At 39.0% G+C, this 20796-nt stretch overlaps 1 protein-coding gene across 10 annotated transcripts in view; it reads right to left on the minus strand.

Annotated features, from left to right (window-relative positions):
- DOCK10 (dedicator of cytokinesis 10) overlaps positions 1 to 20796 on the minus strand; it is a 211773-nt gene that overhangs the window by 123696 nt on the left and 67281 nt on the right. The window lies entirely within an intron of this gene.

Consider the following 20796-nt stretch of genomic DNA (forward strand, 5'->3'; position numbering starts at 1 on the left):
GAAGTACTGTTAAACTCATCTTGTGCTTTATCCACAAGGGAAAAAGAAACCAGCACCCTTAGCTGAAACTCATTACTTCCTGTGAGCAATGCTCATCACTTTAAAAGGTGGTGTTGCTGTAAACCACACACAAAAATAAAACTTTGGATGGAATTATGTTTTACGTGCAATCTCCCCCATCGCCCTTTTTATGACCACCCATCTGAAAAACTTGAGTTATCTCAGGAGCTTCCTCTTCTCTGCTCGATGGCTACATCAACCAGGGGAAATAGAGATGCAGGAGCAGCAACTAATCATGTGAAACCTCATTACCCCAATAACACATAGACACCATGGCACCAATTATTCCATTCTTGATAACTAAAAAGCAAAGAAGGCCTCCATAAGATGATAGGGCATCTAGAAGAGGTTCTAAGCCTTCCATGACCACATCTCTGAGCCAGTTAGGGTGACAATGTCTGGGTCAGAATATGGAAACTGTATGAATGATGTGTTCCAATGTCTAACTGACAAACCATGAAGAATCATAGACTCATAGAATCATAGAGTTGGAAGACACCTCATGGGCCATCCAGTCCAACCCCTTGCCAAGAAGCAGGAAAAATGCTGTCACAGATGGCCATCCAGCCTCTGTTTAAAAGATCCAAAGAAGGAGCCTCCACCACACTCCAGGGCAGAGAGTTCCACTGCTGGACAACTCTCACAGTCAGGAAGAGTGATCTATTTGTTGCTCCTGCCCCCTTTTCCCCTACTACATCTATGGCCCTTTAAGCACTCAAACCAGCTGACAAAGCGTATACTATTATCATCTTGAATGTTTCCCATCATTCTTTCAAACTGGAAACACAAAGTCCAGAAAATCCTGATGAGAAATCGACTATTAACACTTGGAGAAGCAATTTAATCCCTGCAAGCACCCAGGTTCTTGGTAAGAGCTTGTGTTTCCACCTAATCAGACAAGTTTGTAGATAAACTAAAGGTAAGTAGCATATTGTCTCCAACATGTTGGAACAGGAATCAACCAACAGTTTGGAATTGTTTCTTAACAAATGAAACATTGAGTTAAATAAACCTATTTGTATTCTTTGTTATTCACTATGAAAGAATGTGGGAGTAACAAAATATGACTCCTGGATACACAAATATTAATTTCTGGCCAAATATTTGTGACTGCATTAGCTGAAAAATCCATTAATTTTCCCTCTCCTCTTTTTGCCAAACATAAGAGGTAGTGGTTACAAAATGGGAAAGGAAGTAACAATGAATAGATAAGTTTTGGTTCACTTTTAGTCCAATTCCCAGATTTTAAAAAATGCAGAACAAAAAGCCCAGAAGTATTTTTAATACTCTAAAGACCAGTGAAAAAACCCACTGAATTTCCCATGCCTTGGTAGAAGCAAAGTAATATAGTACAAATGATATCTTATTGCATCCAGATCAGAATTGAAATTTTCACTTTGTACTTTTTCTCAAGGCTTGTAGTTATAGCAAATACCAATACGTAGCTATTTATTTCTCTTACTTAAAAAGGGAAGCTGCAGTTATTTTTACTGTATCACAGTTATCATGTACATTGATATCTGGTCTAAAACCCCTACATAAGTGCTGTGGACATTTTTGCAAAAACCCTTTCCTAAGAGAACTTCAGCAAGGTTTGAACTTGTGGAGCATTCATTCTGCTGTGTTTCCACAGCTGATTGTGCCCATATGTCTGCCACACAGGTGAACTTTAAATCCATTTGATTGCTGATTACAAATAATATTTCCCACAGCTCATCTTGTAGCAATTTGGAGCTGATTGAATCACCATTTGTAATGCCAAGGCATCACATCTTGTGATAGTAGTGCTACAAACCATCAAGAGACTTACAGTTGCTACGGAAGCTTTCCTCCTCCCTCCCTCCTTTTTTGAGATCATAAAACAATATGCAGTTTAGTTTTCATTTGACTTTGTTAGGGCAGTAAATAAACTCATGGCTCTGTATGATTCCGAAAGTCCTCCAGAAATCAACCTACAGCACATTAGCTCCAATCCTGTGGTATGCCTTTCGATGTTATGTTCATATGCTCTTCTGGTTTTGGTCCTTATTTATTTGTTATTTAAAACATTTATACCCCGTCCTTCTCGACCTCTGCAAAGGGACTCAGAATGGCTTCCAAACAGGCAACAATTCAATGCTAAACATAATATAAAACACATAATAAATACATCCATAAAATTAAATTAATTATAAATATACATTAAGAACCTGCTCACCAGATTTAAATCACCAGAAGTAAATCACCATCAAAAGCAGTCAAGTCCAATAAATTTTGTCTTTCCCAGTAAACAAATATTCTGTGAATGCCTGATCCCATAACCAGGATTTAAGCTTCTTCCGGAAGGTCAGGAGGGAGGGGGCAGATCTAATCTCATTGGGGAGGGAGTTCCACAGCTGAGGGTCCACCACGGAGAAGGCCCTGTCTCTCGTCCCCACCAGACGTGACTGCGATGGTGGTAGGACTGAGAGTAGGGCCTCCCTGGATTATCTTAAAGTCCTAGATGGTACGTAGGGGGAGAAACATTTGAATAGCTAAACTGGGCGGGAACCGTTAAGGGTTTTTAAAGACCTTTGTTTCCTAGCTGATAAATTCTTATCATAGTTTTATTTTAATTGTTAGTGTATCTATTTTTCCTACAATCTTTTTGTTTTAATCTAATGCAATGTAAAGTTTCTAATATGAAGCAGTTTATAAACTCTAAAAAATACCAGGCAGAATACAAACATAGTGCTATTTGTTTGTTTGTCTGTTTGTTTAGCAAGCTAACTAGCATATTTATAAATATGTTCTTTGGCCATAAAGGGTCTAAGAGCAGTTTTCAAAGGATTAATTTGAAAGTTCTTTTGCCTTGCAATCTAAATAAGATACAACACACAGGGAAAAGTGAGGGGATTAAATCCAGCAGATACTGCTTCCTCTTCTGCCAGGGCCATAATAGTTGGGATGGAGCCTTTCATCTCTTTCTGAGTCCAGACGGGATGGAGCGGTGCTTACTACTCCTCTGGGTTATGGGTGGTTGAGGAAGAAGTGAGAAATACTGGTCTCTCTGCAGCCTTTCTGACTTGTTTCTTTTCCCCAAGTAAACAAGTCAGACTGACAGTGCCTCATGATCCATCTAAAGCCATAGCAATGGCCTCAATGGGTAATGGTGTAACAAGATGTGTAGGTACTGAGCCCCCCCCCCCCACCTCCATTTCTTGTGACTATGTAGCAAGGAGAAAGGTCTGAAGAAAGGCCTAAGGACCAGATCTATTATTTTAAACTTGTTCCAGACTTTGAATGTCACAACTTGCTTGCAGTTTTGGATCCTGGGAAGTAAATCAAGGAAATCCTTATGTCACTATTCAAAGTTTAATTTGGGATTATGAGATCCCCACTCCCCAAATGCTGAAAATTGCTTTCTGCTCACTTCCTACTTTCAAAACACATTTCTCCTAAATTCTTGAGTTGCTTTCAGGGGTTTTGTGTTATTTCAGGAGCTTCCTCTTCTCTGCTGAATGACTACGTCAACCAGGGGGAAATTTCTGACTCCACACATTTGTGCTTTAATTCAAACCTCTTTTGGTTCCATCTGTTATAAACCATCTTTGGTCCCATCTACATTACCATATAAAATCCAGATTATCTGCTTTGAACTGGATTAAATTTATTTATTTATTGTATTTATATACCACTTTTCTCATCCTGGAGAGACTCAAGGCAGTTTACAATATACTAATGGCAAAAATTCAATGCCAACATATAGTACACAAATGCAGAATACTCATATAGTCCAGTTCAAAGCAGATAATTCAGATTATATGGCAATGTAGAAGGGGCCTGGGAGCTCCATCTCTTAAAAAGAAAACTTGCTCCTATCTGCACAGTCCTAGTATTCTGAGGCCCCTTCTACACTGTCACATAATCCATATTATCAAATCAGATAATCCACATTAACTGCTTTGAACTGGATTATATGAGTCTACATTGCCATATAATCCAGTTCAAATCAGATAAATTGGATTTTATATGGCAGTGTAGAAGGGCCCTGAAGCAAACAGATTTGTTTCAGAATACTACAAAATACTGAGAGAGTGGGCTGGAATGAGCCTTTCTTTCAATAGATAAGTGCTTTGAAGACTTACAGAAGGGTGGCTTTGCTGTGCTCCCACTTAGCAAAGCAGTGAAAGCAGCAAAGTCTGGCAATAAAAGGATGGAAAGGGAAGTTGAGCTGTTTGCCAAGCTATGCAGACATTCCCAACAACTACCAAAGAAGAACCACAACATTAACAAAGTTGGTATTTATCCTTTTTTTTCTTCTCATACCGCCAACACTGGGGGAGTTCTGAAAGCTTCTCACATGACACTGTGCAAAAATTGCCAAGGCAGAATGTCCCTGACAAACTATAGCTTTAACACAGGATCCTCTTAACTTTGCTGAGTTCATTGAAAGTAGAGACACTTTTTTCAGAGGTTGGAAAGTACACTGAGCACTTTCTACTAAACTTTTATCTTACTAGAGCATTCTAGGATTTCCTTTCCTCCTAAATGCCTTTGGAATGTCAATGCTGAGAGAGAGGAGGACAGTTCAAATGGCACAGAGATCAAGAATACAGTTGTGGCAAATAGGTCCATTCAACTACATCCTGCATCTCAGACAGAAAAATAATCTAATCGTGATGTAAAGGAATTATTTAAAGGAAGGGGGGTTGTCTCTCCAATATACTGCTGTAAGAGGCACTGATTTGGTTCTAATAGCCACTAAAATGGCAAATTGCATATAACTTCATCCAACTTTATTCTAGCTCACCAAGTGAGCTGGAAATCTTGCAAGAATATATTTTCCATTTTCCATGCTTCAGGCTTGACAGGGAACCCGGCAAGTACTGCTATTAGCAAAGAGGCTCAGAAAACTTCTGCTTCTTCAGCTGAAACAGAAAGGCCTATCCTAAATGAAAGGAAAAGAAATCTGGACACCCGCTGAAATAAGTTAGAAACTGCCCAGATATTTTCTTGGATATGTTGTGTAAATGTCTGAGTTCTCAAGCTGGAGCATGAAACATCTGCCAGGATTATGGATATATGATTCAAGGACTTGAAACTGGATAAATATGGAATGAAAACTAGATCTAGGTGTTAACAAACACTGACCATGTAAGAGGAGAACTGGGTTTGTATTTGGTTTTAATGTTTTATTGATTTTATGGTTATATTGTATGCATGTCAACTGTGAATTGTTGTAATTTTGTGTAATTTTGTGAACGATTGTTTATGATGCAGGCATCAAATTGTGCCTTGCCCCTGTAAGCCGCCCTGAGTCCCCTTCGGGGTGAGAAGGGCGGGGTAAAAGAACCCCAAATAAATAAATAAATAAATATGCAGCATTGCTACACACAGGATCTCTGCATGCTCACACATTGAACATATGGTTAGTGGTGTTTTGTGTGTGTGTGAGAGAGCCCCAAAGGTAATGTAAATTAAGAAAGAGAGGAAGAACTTTTTCAAAACCTTATTCCCCACACAACTTGAAGTCTCACCTCCTAACTTTTCTTAGCTTTTCAAAGTCAACAAAAAGGACATAGCCCTTTGGGTATGGGGTGGGGAGACTTGGCCGGATAAGGAGGGAAAATGCTTTTTCTTGGCCACGTTCTGCATCTCATAAACCTGCTATTCAGGTAGGTTGACACCCAGGTGTTCTCCAATGAAGTGAGAGAATTGTGGAACAGATCTCTTTTTTCTCAGTGTTGAACTATTCTTTTTTTCATTGAAGATGTAAACATTACAAAATATGTATTTGCTGCCATTGGTAGGAAAACACTACAAAGCAGAGGGAACGTATGGTGCTCTTGATGCTATTGAACTGTAACTCCTATCATATCTATATATCTACAGTCCAATATGACATGTTCACCATCTATAATATACAGATTAGCAAAAATCAGTCTGCTTGACTATTAAAATCTGCCTTTGAGGGTCTTTTAAGATTCTTGCTGCCCTGAAGCCATTTTAGCTCTAGTTTATTTTTGGGGTGTGGACTCTGGAATTCTTTCCCAAGTAAGGTTCAAGCTTCAAATTTACTTAATGGTGACCCTGAGACAAATCTATCAAGGGCTTTTTGTGGCATTATTTACTGGGGGTGGTTTTCCATTGCTGTGTCTAAAGCCAAGAGGTGTGATTTGCCCAAAGTCAACCAGTAGGTTCCCATGCATAAGCAGAGATTTGACTTCTGAAGTTCTAGCCCAATCCACTGCACCATATTGATTCTCTGAAATATGTAGGCTCGAGATAAATCCCTTTTTATTTACCTAGGAATTTTCAACTCTGATCTCTTGGTGTTAAGACAATATAGCAAAAAATGCTAAGAGAGTTTATTAGAGTTCATCTGGGATGCACCAACAGGGCACAACAACAACAGATAGCTGTTCAAGATGTACGCTGAAGATGCCATTTTAATTCACATGACTTAGTCCTGCTCAGTAATGCAAAACTTGTTCAAGAAGTATGCAGCATTTTAAACAGGATTCCTTTTATCCTTGAAATTGCTACCAAATTGTGGGGATTAACCTTGGTGATATCACCCTTCTGGGTGCTGATGGATTGGTGTTGAAGAGATTCTTCTTACAAATTAGGAGAAATATATTTATTCTAAAACAGTTCCTTTTCAGGACTTGTATGTAGTTACACATTGAAAGAAAGTAACCTGTACCTGCAGAATGAATCAAAGTATTACTTACTGTTCCATCTCGAAAAGAGTTAACATTTTAGGATCCTTGTGATCACCATCAAATTTAAAAAAAGATGTACAGGATTGTATTTCACCTGATTTATAATTTGACTTGGTTTTAGGCCTGTTTTCACACTTACAACCTTGTTTATCTGACCTACTTAGGCCTAGAATTACCATGGACATAAAAATTATATTTATTTATTTATTTCCCAATTTTCTCTTTTAAAGAAGACTCAGGCTGAATCTACACTGCCAAATAATGTAGTGTCAGACTGAAATTATTTGCTTTTATCCTGCTTTTCTCCCATGGGTGGGACTCAAAGCAATGTCCCATGGGTGGGACTCCAAGTTGAACTACATTTAACTAGATTATACAAGTCTATATTGCCATATAATCCAGTTCAATGGAGTTAAAATGCATTCTGAAACTGCATTATTTGGCCATGTAGACCCAGACTTGAAGTGGCTTAAAATACTAAAAGCAATACAATTTACAATTTAAGCCAACAATAAAAAAACCTTAAAATAGAATCAATCTTAGAATTGTTAAAAATAAATAGTAAGAATCACATAAAGCCATTAAAAACAGCACCTCGTCGTTCGTTCTTAAAACCTTTTTCATTAAAAGCCTGTCTGAATAGAAAGGTTTTAGTCTACTGCCAGAACGACAGCAGGGAGGGGGCCATTCTGGTTTTCCTAGACAGAACCCAGAATATTTTGGAACAATTGTTTAATGGTAAGCTAAAACTGCAGATGTTGTACTTAGTATGCTATTTAGTCAGGGATCACTGAGTTATGCGTCTCACACAGAGATTGGAAATTCAATCTATTAAACATATATCTATTTCTCTTAGACAGATGCCAGGTAATTTGACAACACTGTAAAGCATTACTTACACAAGTGTGGCCTATCAAGTGTAGAATTTCAACACACTTTTCAGCACTGACTTTACTAGTTGGGACTGATAGGAATTCCAGACCAACAATTAGCCTAACTTTGCTGAATCTGACTTCTCCTGGGAGGAGTCATAATTATTATCTGGTCTATCACAGATAATAGTTATGAAGCAATCACGGAGCTAAGTTTTGAGTTCCTGCTTGGTGCCACAATTCTTTCTTGGTGATTGACCTCACGGTCACTTCTGTTAGTTACCAAAAGTAAGTCACTAAGTGTGGTTCTTAAGAGACAAGATAATAATAGCTGACTTCCTTCCAAAAAAGATTCTGAGAGGAAGAACTTATGAAGCAGCTGGTGAAGGCCAAAAGTCTTCCTTCCTGTTGATATGTATACACTTCTAAAAGCAAGAGTAGTAATTTAGTTATCTCATGTCATTCACATTGTAGCAGCCACTATGGACTTTTTCTTCACAGAAGTCAAGGACACATTGATTCCCCAGATGCTTAAAGATGGATAAATCAGTTGTGTGACCTTTAAGGCTCATGTTTACTGAAAGCTGACTTTTGAATTCAGCTCCCTTTACCTTGAAATTAAGTCTTCAATTCACAGCACATTAGATTCTTAAATTAGTGTGGTTTGCCCTTATAAACAGCAATCATTCTCTTGAACTTAAGCCAAGAAAACAGGAACTGTTCTGTACTTGCTCGATCAGCTGTTAGAAAACCATTCTAGTATGCTTTCAAAAAAGTAGCTGTGTTTGCATCTTTAAGACTAACTGTTTTTTTATTTTATCATGAGCTTTTGTGGATACAAACTCACTCCTTTGGAAACAGCTGAATTAAATTATATTCATAAACTATTTATTGAATATTACCATATTTTGCTGAATCTTGGATGCCATCAATTCCAAGTTGCACCACCCCCTTTTTAAGCTTCAATTTTAGAAAAAGGAACCATAGACTCCATAGAGATTGGGAACAATGCAGCTGAAGGAAAGGGGGAAACCAGCTGAGAGATCCAGGTGAAGCTTGATGGCTCCCTGCTTGCTCCCCTCTAGTTTCCCTCCCATTCTCTCAGCCACTGATCTTTATAAAAACAGCAACAACTGTGAATTTTAGTCCAAGAGCCATTGGCCCTGCCCATATAACAAAAGGAATATTCTCAGAGAGAGTTTTGAACCCAGGGAAATTGACTTTTGGTAGTCAGATTATTAATTTCATACATCAATACTAAATGGCCATTGTAAAGATATGAAAGATCATCTCCCCCAGCCCTTTAAAAACTTAGGGCAAGAGATATTTGCATCCTTCTGCATCCTATTACATTCTGTCCCATTCTCACAACTGTATAAATAATGTTTATACTTGAGGCCATAGTACCATTCTATACCGCATCTGAAGAAGTGAATTTATAGTCATGAAAGCACATGAAACAATAAAAACCAATTTGCCTTAAAGATGCTGCCACGTTTCTTTTTTTTAATCCCTTTCCATCCTTCTTTTTAATTTGGTATGTGTTTAGCTGAGACCTTTTTACATAAAGGTGGCTGTCTGAAACTCTTCTAGATCTCAGTATCTCAAGTCTGAGCAAAATATGCAATTTGACACCTGCAAACTTCATATAGTAAGTATTCCTTTATCTCAAGTCCTTAGTGGTGTGACATAGATTTTAAGAGCTCAATACTTACACAGATGAGCCTGCAAAAAAAGTTGAACATTTTTCAAGGCTCTTATGTGTGGCAACTGCTTGGCTATTTAAGATGGTTTGGACATTTCAACTCTTTTATGCACATTGGATTTGAAAATGATATAAAGAAACTGAAAAGGGGGATGTGCCAGAAAAGTGGCAGAAATACATAAGAACAATGAGGGCTAGTAGTACATACCAGTATATTAAGAAAGTGCAAGAGCCGGGTTGCAATTAAACATCAAAAAACACAAGACTGATTGATAACTGGCAAACAGAAGGAGAAAATGTGGACGCAGTGACAGATTTTGCATTTCTAGGCACTAAGATTACTGTAGATGCAGATTGCAGCAAGGAAATATGAAGATGTTTACTTCTTTGGAGAAGAGCAATGACCAATCTCGATGAAATAGTGAAGAGTAGAGACATCACACTGGCAACAAAGATCAGCATAGTTAAAGCAATGGTATTTCCTGTAGTAACCTATGGATGCGAGAGCTGGGCCATAAGGAAGGCTGAGCAAAGGAAGATAGATGCTTTTGAACTGTGGTGTTGGAGGAAAATTCTGAGAGTGCCTTGGACCACAAGAAGATCAAACCAGTTCATACTCCAGGAAATAAAGCCCAGCTGCTCACTGAAGGGAAGAATATTGGAGGCAAAGATGAAGTACTTTGGCCACATAATGAGAAGACAGGCGAGCTTGGAGAGGACGATGATGCTGGAGAGAATGGAGGAAAAAAGCAAGAGGGGCCGACCAAGGACAAGATAGGTGGATGGCATCTTTGAAGTGACTGGCTAGACCTTGAATAAGCTGGAGGTGGCAACGGCTGTCAGGGAGCTCTGGCATGGGCTGGTCCATGAGGTCACAAAGAGTCAGAAGTGAATGAACAAATAAACAACAACCATATGCCAGAAAGGTGGCAGAAATACATAAAAATAAGGAGGGCTAGTTATATATGTGTGTGTATATATACACACACACGCACACACAAGCTAATCATATGCATGCCTACACATTTTCTGACCATTAAGTGATTTTTTTCATGTCAGGAGTGACTTGAGAAACTGCAAGTCACTCCTGGTGTGAGAGAATTGGTCGTCTGCAAGGAAGTTGCCAGGGGATGCCCAGATGTTTTACCATCCTGTGGGAAGCTTCTCTCATGTCCCCACATGAGAAGCTGGAAATGACAGATGGGAGCTCACCCTGCTCCCCTGATTTGAACGGCCAACCTTTCGGTCAGAAGTCCTGCCAGCACAATGCTTTAACCCATTGCACCACCGGGGGCTCCAGCATTATGTGATGAATAGTGAATACCTGTCTTACTAGCTTTGGAATTTGAGGATTAAAGTAAAGGCTTAAAGAATCTAATCACATTGGTTATCAGTTTAGTTCCAGGTCACAGGAATATAATGCAAAAGGCTATAAGCAACTACAGGTAACAACCACATTCTAATTGAATATTTCTATTTAAAGTAACACAACTCTTATAGGAATATGCTTCATACCTAGCTATCGAATCATGAAAAGTTGTCACTGCTTCTTGGCAGCTGTGATGTCAGTAAAGCAGGGAATTTGCTCCAAGTTTTAGTCTGTAAGGAATAGCTACCTTCATTTTCAGATCAAAATCTCGAGCAGAATCACCAGGTTCTCAATTGCCTGAGGCATAACTCAAAGAGAAGCAACTCAGAATTTTTTCCAAAGTCTAAATGCACATCTGTTTTTGATCTTTCTTTTTCATGTAAAGGCCACTGCAACATTTCTAAATGTGAATTTCCTCTCCTGGAAACTTGGAGAGCAAGAAAAAAAGTATTACAGTGAGTCTGAAGGGATTGCAAACCAAAAAATACAAACTTGGAGGCTCACAATAATATAGATCAGAAGGGGCAGCTATATCCAACCTGCTCCAAGGATACAGCCTGCCCCTTCTGATCTATATTATTTCCCACTAGATCTACACATTTGGTCTTTTTAAAGATTGTGAAAGACAAACACATAATGGGGAAAATATTTTTTCCAGGATCACCTCAATACACTTTTTAAACATAAGGGTAATATTCACAGCCAAACTGCTGGTTCTTTCTATTTTCTTTTTAGAGGAACCATCAAAAAAGCGGTTGTGTAACTATTTCTGAAAACCCAGGAATCAAAAAATAATCTTATTTCTCTTTTTGGATGTTGTACCATTCCAAAGGACTCTTATAATTAAGATGCACACCTTTGTGAGAGAGCACAGAATTCTGTCCACCAGAGGAATTTTACTGGGCCACAGAAATAGACTGAATGTGGTTTAGAATACTAAATTGAATAGCTTCAGGACTGTAATTGTGAGGTTTGTATCACTTGTATTCCTACCTTAGCAGTTCTTTATGTTTGTCTTGGGGAGGGGGCATACCACAGAGAAAATTGCTCTGTCAATCAAATGCCATTGAAAATGTAACAATTCGTACAATAAAACCTATTGGCATTGCTAAAATATATGCAGAAGAAAAGAAACAGAAGGAAGCACAATGAAAACCAATAATTTAGAAGACAGGCCATAAACATACAAGGAAATGAAGGTAAAATTCAATGAAACAGCAACAAAGGATGAGAAAAGGAATTCAACATGATGCAGCAAACATTGTCACAGAAATAATAGAAAATGAATAGGCGATAAAACAAGGCAATATTTGTCCCTAAAACGCACCTAATAGATATAATTGCCATGTCATTCTAAATTTACTTTGCATGTCGTTTTCTGATTCCATACAAATTACAGACTTTTCTTCCATTCCAGTCTCTAAAAATTGCATAGCCTATTTAAGGTAAATTTTCCTAGTAAAGGTAATGGTCCCCTGACATGAAGTCTAGTCTTGTCCAATTCTGAGGGGTGGTACTGATTCCCCATTTCTAAGCCAAAGAGTTGGCATTGTCTATAGACGCCTCCAAGGTCATGTGGCCGGCATGATTGCATGGAGCATCATTAACTGATTGTCTTCATGTGCAAATTCTCCTACATGAAGGTAATATATTTTACAATCAAATAGTATGACTTTATTGACATAGACCTAAATCCACATGCTATTCCTAACTACAGTAGACTGCACTGAATCAATTAAACTTATATAACTACCGATTTACCCAGTTCCCATTGATTTAAGAGGCCTACTGTACTTGGGAATAGCAACTGGGTTTACTTTAGACCCATAAATTAAATAAAGAAGATCAGCTACTTCAGCCTATTCTAATCTATTTCTTGTTCTTTTTTTATGTTGTATTATTAGGGTTTTTTTTACACTAATAAAGGATAGGGAAAAGGTCTGCAAAAAGATCTATCAAAACTAAATGATGGAACTTATTTTTACAAAGGCTATACATTAAAAACATCAAGCTTGCCAAGTCTATTTTAAAGGAGAATACCTATATCTTGGAATAGTGGAATAGCTGAAATGTACATATCTCAGTATTGAAGTTCTTAAACTGGTAGGGTGTTTTGACTTTACTTGATACTGACAATACTACTGTATTCCAATGAATCAATTCACTAAAGGGAAATACAGGCATGCATCACTTGACACTGTTCTTGAGAAAAAAACTTGTTTTTACAAATTCTTTTTAATGCCAGCCCAATTATTTCTTCTTGTCTTGGGTCCAGCTAGATGGATTCAGGAGGACATTGAAGGAGGGATAGTGAAACACAAACTTCCAGTGTTTGATTGCAAAAGCATGTCTGCAATAAAATTTGAATAAAGCTTGAGAGGAGTAAGAGCAGGATTCTGTTCAACTAGAGTCATGCATGCCTACTTACAACAGGCAAGGCAGACAGCAGCTGCCTTTGGATTCCCTTAATGAGCATAATAGTTGGAGCACTGAACTCCTACTTTTCACACTAGTTTTCCAGTCCCCACTAGGCCATGGAAACAACATCAAACTAAGGGTACCCCCCCCCGCCCCCCGAACAAACCTTGCCAAAAAAACCCATGTGATAGATTGTGTTCAGGTCATCATTAGTCATAAACAACTTGAAGAACTCAACAACAAACTGAGCATATATGAACAGCAAAACTAAGAGAACAAGGAAACAGCAGGCAAATCTCACCAACACTTTCCTAGCAGGGTTGTTGTGTGTTTTCTGGGATATATGACCATGTTCCAGAAGTATTCTTTCCTGATGTTTTGCCTGCATCTATGGCAGGCATCCTCAGAGATTGTGAGGTCCTCACAACCTCTGAGGATGCCTGCCATAGATGCAGGTGAAACATCAGGAGAGAATGCTTCTGGAACATGGCCATACAGCCTCAAAACACACACAACAATCTAGTGATTCTGGCCATGAAAGCCTTCAACGATACAATTTCCTAGCATTTTGGAAAAAAACATAGATCTATCAGTTTGTCCATACACACACACACAGAGAGAGAGAGAGAGAGAGAGAGAGAGAGAGGGAGGGAGGGAGACAGGACAGTGGTGTAAAAAAATCCATCTTGAAAAACTTGAAGTAGTCTCTAGAAGATTTCAAATATTTTTACCTGCTTCATTTCACAGCTGAATATATTTAGTTCTGAATTTTAAAAATCCTAAAACATGTCCAAACTGCTTTATATAGTAGTAAAAGAAGTGTTCCTATTCTTCCTATGTTATTTTCACGTTTGGCACCAAACTTTCTGTTAAAGAAGTAATACCTAGGATCACATCTATTTTGTTAACAAACCACTCAGCAATGAATATTGCACTCCAGCAATCATAACAGCATTGAAAATTCCTTTGAACATAATCGTGGTGGTTGCCATTCTAATTCATCAGGACCACAAAAGCAATTAGGTCCTGTTTTTACGACTGAAATGTTCCCTTATTTCTCAAAAGTAATGAAAATAGTTACCTTGAAAATCCCGAAAAGCTAGAATACAAGGCACAGCAGGGATCAAACTATGTGGTATTTTCTTCCCAGAGTTCAGTAGTCATATTCTCACCATTATAAAAGTTACAAGAGATACTGACACATACCAAAAGTGAACTTGTCCTTTGTTAAGGTAAAAATCTTTTTTTAATAGTGGGCCCTTGGTATCTGCTGGGATTTTTTTCCAGGACCCCCAAAAATACCAAAATTGGTGGATGCTCAAGTCCCATCATAAACAATGGCACAGTGAAATGATATCCTATAGATGCCTGTAGATGCATAGGGATGACAATATTGTATTCGAAAATAGAAATATTTATCAGTAACTCATTACTTGTAGTTAGTTGCAGGCTCTGGTGACTTTTAACATCTCACCAACAATTTCCTTGCAGGGTTGTTGTGGGAACACCCCTGCTAGGAAGGGGATAATGTATAAACAGCCAGTGTTAACAGTTTAAAAAAATTCTTATCATGATCTTATTTGATGGATGGAATTCATCTAAAGCAAGTTCAGTGAAAGTGAGTTGCAACTGAGTGAGAGAAGAAAGCAATGGAAGAGAGAGTTTAGAGCAGCAAGGAATTAGTGGTTTATGTAGATAACATCTGTTTGCGATTTAATTTGTTTCAGTGATTCACATATTCTCTCCTTCTGAGGTACATTTCTACCAGTTTCCTGTCCAGATGACATAGAACTGCCAGCAGATAGGAGATCTGCTCGAATGTTGTTTCAACACAGCCTAGGGGGCTTTTTTCCTGAACACTTGACCTCATGGCTTTTACCCAGAGGTTGATTGTGGAAATTTCATTTTATGATGCATTATGTTGCCACAGGAAATACTTGTGCATGCATGGTAGAATTAGTCACATACTTTGCTAGTATCTGTAAGACTGATACATTAATTAGCAGCATATTCTATTACAAATTATATCCAAAATGTACATTCAGATTATTTCTTCAGAAATCAGTCAAACATGAACCTGGACTTTCAAGCATGGCTTTGGATAGCATAGGAAAGGGTTATCACTCCTGTGGTATTCGTTTTTCTGCCTGTGTCCCTGTTCAGAAGATTTTACTGCACTTTCTGTCCCTGTAATAACTGGTTTTTGAACATATTGGCTTGTGGAAAAAAGGATTGGTGATAAAGCTGCGGTGGAGAAACCTTTTCCCTATGATAACTCTATCAGGAGTGAATTTCCCTTCCTAGGGGTAGATTTCTCTCACTTCCTGTTGTCTCACCCCCGTTCTTAACTATGAATCATATGTAAGTCATATGTAAGGCAGTTGAAACATTCACACCTAGCTCCAGCAGACAAGAGTCCTTTGTCCCACCCTGGTCTTTCCACAGATGTATAAACCCAATTTCCTAGTTCCAACAGACTTCACTACCTCTGAGGATGCTTGCCATAGATGCAGGCGAAACATCAGGAGAGAATGCCTCTAGAACATGGCCATATAGCCTGAAAAAACCTACAACAACCTAGATAGGGTTGCATATGTCACAATCAGCACTTTGAATTGTGCCTAAAACTCATTGAGAAACCAACAGAAATGCTGCAACAAAGGAATTGCTAATTTTAGTATTCTAGAGTGGTTATATCTCTTTGGACCAGTTGAAGTTTCCAAACACTCTTCAAACAGAGTTCCATGCAAAGTTTGCTACAGTAATCCAAATCCAAACAGGATACAAAGAAGCCATATGTAGTCACAGCCAATATCTTTAGGAACAGGTGCATCTGGCAAATAAGGCGTGACTATACACATATACTCCTGGCCTAATGTAGGAGTCTGAATATCCAGGTCCGAGGTTGAATCCAGGAGTACACCTAAGCCGCAGATCTATGTCTTTAAGGAAAGTGGAACATATGTTTTCCAGCACTAGTGGTTATATCTCTGCTCCCTCACTATGAGCGCTGCTCTCTTCTTGTCTGGATTAAATTTCAGTTTTTTAAAGCTCATTCTATCCTTACTGGAAGGAGTTACTCAGAAATGTCTGTTCCTTCCAGGCAAAACAGTCTGATATGAACAATTCTCCTCCCCTCACTTCAGCTGTCACTTCTCTCTAAAACATTCACTTTTCTCCCAGGCTCTGGGACTCCCTTCTCAGCTATCTCTTTGTTGTCTTTTCATCAGTAGGTGGAATTTTCATTCAGTGTGAATGTGAGGAACTAGTTATGTTACAAGAATAGGGTTTTTCTTAGTGTGCGGAACTATTTTATATATTGCTTTTCGATGGGAGTTGTTTTAAATGGTTACAATTCTATAGGAAACTTGATGGGCTTTATAATGCAACATTTTGTATTTTGTTTCAGAAATCTGTATCTGACTTGACTCCCAGATATGCAAAAAAGGCAGGATATACATAAAACCAATTTAGTGCAATAAAGCATAGTATATTACAGTCACTCTATGTCTGCTATCCTCTGATCACTCTGCTCTTTTCTTTCTCTAGCACAAGGGTCCTCAAACTATGGCCCGAGGGCGGGATATGGCCCTCCAAGGTCATTTACCCGGCCCTCGCTCAGGGTCACCTAATTCTGAAATTACTTGAAAGCATGCAACAACAACAACAACAACAACAACAACAACAACAATCCTATCTCATCAGCCAAAAGGAGGCCTACACTTCTCATTGAAATACTAAAAAATATATATTTGTTAAGATTGTTCTTCAAGTAAGATATGTGCAGTGTGCATAGGAATTCATTCATGCTTTTTCAAATTATAATCTGACCCTCCAACAGTTTGAGGGACTGTGACCTGGCCCTCTGTTTAAAAAGTTTGAGGATGCCTGTTCTAGCATCTCAGAGCTTTAGCATACGATTAGGATGATTGAGACAAGAAACTTCCAGAGCACAAACATCTGCATTAGAGATGTATTAGAAGCAAAAGGACTACCTTCACTAACTTTTGCAACATCTGTCTGCTTCTGCACTGCTGCCATTATCTAAGACTAAACAAGGAGCTCAACTTTCTAAAGGTTATGTGGGTAGCAAACTGTGAGGAGCCTTTTCAGAAGAAGTCAACTATTTTTAGAAAGTTCCCCTGGGCAACATACCTGATGCCTACTCATTTCAGTACCAGGTGAAGAAGTCTTATTCAATACCTTTTTGGATGTTGTCTGACATCTAGATGTGGATTGATTCTGCTATAATGCTACTTGTTGTTTCGTAATGGTGTATTGTCAGAGCTGGGGCAAAGAGGGATATGGATGGCAATTCTCAGAATCTCCTAGTCCAGTGGTTTCCAGACATTTTAATAACTTGTTTTTATACCCTGACTCCATCCCCCTGAAGGGACTCAGGACAGCTTACATGGGGCCAAGCCCAAATAACAGAGTTTAAACAGAGCACATTAGAGTGCATAACATCAATTTAAAACAACATTATACAAAATATAAAACAAGCATAAAAACCAACAGCAATAACATTTTTCAAGCCTCAATATGGGTGGGCAGCCTGGTGCACAACAGTTTCTCCAAGAAACTGTTTCACATTTTCTCCCAGAAACAAGGCAAAAAACTACTGTTCTTATGTGCCTTCAAGTCATTTCTGATTTATCGAGTCCCAGAGGTGAATCCATCATGTAATATTATGTGATATTATGGGGCTGAGAGCATGTGGCTCACCCACGGTCACCCAGTGAGTTTCCATAGCTGAGTGCAGAAATGAACCCCAGTCTCCACAGTCATAGTCCAATACTCAAACTATGCCACGCTGGCTTTCTTGCATCCACTGTACACACAAATATAGCAATGAGTAGCCTACAATGCAGTAATGGACCTCACACATTTTGTTTTTGAGAAAGTCCCATTTTAAAAATCCCTTTTAAAATAGTTTAAGAAGTTGCATGATGGAAACTTTCTGGAAAGTCCATATACCACTTTTACATTTTTTACTGACTGCATTCCTATCATGCCCAAAACAGCAGTTAGAGTGGTTTAGAAAAAAATAAAACAATCACACATTATGAATTAACAAATAAAACCATAAATCAGTGGGATGAAATTAAGGTAGATTAAATATTTTAAAAAGTAATAATAGATACAATCCTTTCCAAACAAAGAGAACCTGAAACATATCGGACCTGAAAATGGCTTCTTTCCAAGAGAAGGAACTCCATAATTCTGACATGACTACAGAAAAAAATCCCAACTCTGCCCTGCCTCATCCCATTTCCAATGGAACAAAGCCAGAGAAAGGGATCACTTGGAGCCCTAAAATGGCAGGTGTAGTTCTATAGTTACCTCTTTAGAAAAGGAATCAGCATATTCCTTTTCTAAGGACCTCACTACCTCTGAGGATGCTTGCCACAGATGCAGGCAAAATGTCAGGAGACAATGCCTCTAGAACATGGCCATACAGCCCGAAAAAACCTACAACAACCCAGAATATTTTGGTTAACTATTTCACAGGCATGGAGAGTCCTAGATTATATCAATTTGATCTCTGCATGTAGACCAGAGAACAGCATCTATAAAAGCTCTTGAAGCTAAACCAAAACTACATCAAGAGTTTGTCTGGTTTGGATATGACTCAGGTCTTCTGAGTAAAAAGGGCATTTTTAATAAAAACTGAATTTGGTGACGGCAGACTAAGTGGCTATCTTCATGCTCTGCTTGCAACTCAAATCAGCTTTATCTGGATTTCTAGTGCAATTTAAGGATTTGTGAAAAACTCAGAGTCACAGCAATCTACTACTTCCAGACATGCCTGCTTGTCTTTTTTGCATTCATTACTATGAACTGGTGCCTAATGAATACCAGTAATGCCTTCAAACAGTTACAGAAAGGATTATTTGGGGGACCGGGCAGTGAAGCCCAGCTCAGACATAACATCTGGCTTGTGCAATGATTTAGCTTTTATATCTACTTTTCCAGCTGACACAACTGAAGCAGAAGGAGGTCAAGTGCCTTGCCTGAAGTCACAGAGAAGCAAGTGAAAGAGAAAGGAGGGCAAGAGATGGTGGGAGGGAAGGGGACAGTGCACTGGCAAAAACATACTCATTCATCACCTGCATGTTTATGTAATGACAAGATCCTGTGTAAAGTAGTATTGTGCATTTTTATAGAATCACTATCCGTTTCTGGTTGTTTCATTTGTAAAGCCCCATTTTTGTTTTTGAGCACCTCTCCTGAAAACAGGCATCTTTCTGAATGAGCTTTTTCATTCAGGGTCTCAAAGAACAAAATTTTTCAGACCATTGGTCAACATGGGTGGCCTTCCCATTCTCTCCATCCTCTAGCTGAGAGAATGGTCTGAGGAAGGGAACAGCAACAGAAGCAGTGGTAAAGCCACCTTTCCCTTTTCTTGGCCAGAGGACGGGCAAGACTCCCTTCCTCAGACCATTCTCTTGGCCAAAGGATGGCACCTTGCCTGTCCTCTGGCCAAGAAAAGGGAAAGGAAGGGTGGCAGCAACAGGAGTGGATTTACACTGCTCCTGTTGCTGCTTCTTATTCCCCTTGGACCATTCCCCCAGCCATGTCCATCCTCTTGCCAAGAGAAGGGAAATGAAGGGTGGCAGCCACAGGAGTGGCTTTACCTCTGCTCCTGTTGCTGCTCCCTTCCTTGAGCTGTTATGATGGGAGGAGGAACTGTGGAAGGCACACAGTGAGGGAAAGGGCTCCGGATGGCTCTCATCCACTGTGTGCCTTCCTCCCCTATTCTTTTGGCTAAGATGCAGCAGGCTTAAAGATGGAGGAAAATAGGAGGACTGGACATAAGTGCCCAAAGGGCCATGTTGGGCCATGTGAGGAGCGACAGTGGTCTGAAAAGCAAGTGACCAAATGGTTAACATTCACACTTGTTTCACTATAATTTTCATACAAGAGAGGAGTGTACTGTTTCATGCCTTCCAAATGAAACAAATGATACAAAAATAAAAATTAAATGGATGAAACAGTTACCAGGCACATGACTAGTGTAAAGTAATACTCATTCAATGTATTGTCGAAGGCTTTCATGGCCGGAATCGCTGGGTTGTGGTAGTTTTTTTCGGGCTATATGGCCATGTTCTAGAGGCATCCTCTCTTGTCATTTTGCCCGCATCTATAGCAAGCATCCTCAGACCTCACTACCTCTGAGGATGCTTGCCATAGATGCAGGTGAAACATCAGAAGAGAATGCCTCTAGGACATGGCCATATAGCCCGAAAAAAACCTACAACAACCCAATACTTATTCACTTTTATATGATTCCAAATTGAATAGAGAAGGCTGCTTAGAATGCCAGACTTGGGTCTTCAGAGATCTTGGTTCAAGTCCCTCTAGATGACTGATAGATGTTACTATTTTTGTACATCACTCAGTGAACGAAATAATGATCTGTAATTAGTTGAAGTGTAAATATCAAACCAAGTTAAACCAGAGATTCAAAATAATGTAAATTCAGAGACAATTGCACTGTTTTTCCACATGTGTCCATCTTCCAAATCACATCAGTAGACTTTTTGTCTCTCTCCCTGAACCCACTATTTGACAGGATTTTGGTAATAACATGGAAAGATTCCAAAGCTGGGAAAGTCACAAAAGTGTCAGGGAGATCATATCGACTCATCCCTGGATTAATCTGGGTGATCCATCTGTCTGACT

The sequence above is a fragment of the Anolis sagrei genome, chromosome 3, assembly GCF_037176765.1.
Source record: "Anolis sagrei isolate rAnoSag1 chromosome 3, rAnoSag1.mat, whole genome shotgun sequence".
NCBI classification, from domain to species: domain Eukaryota; kingdom Metazoa; phylum Chordata; class Lepidosauria; order Squamata; family Dactyloidae; genus Anolis; species Anolis sagrei.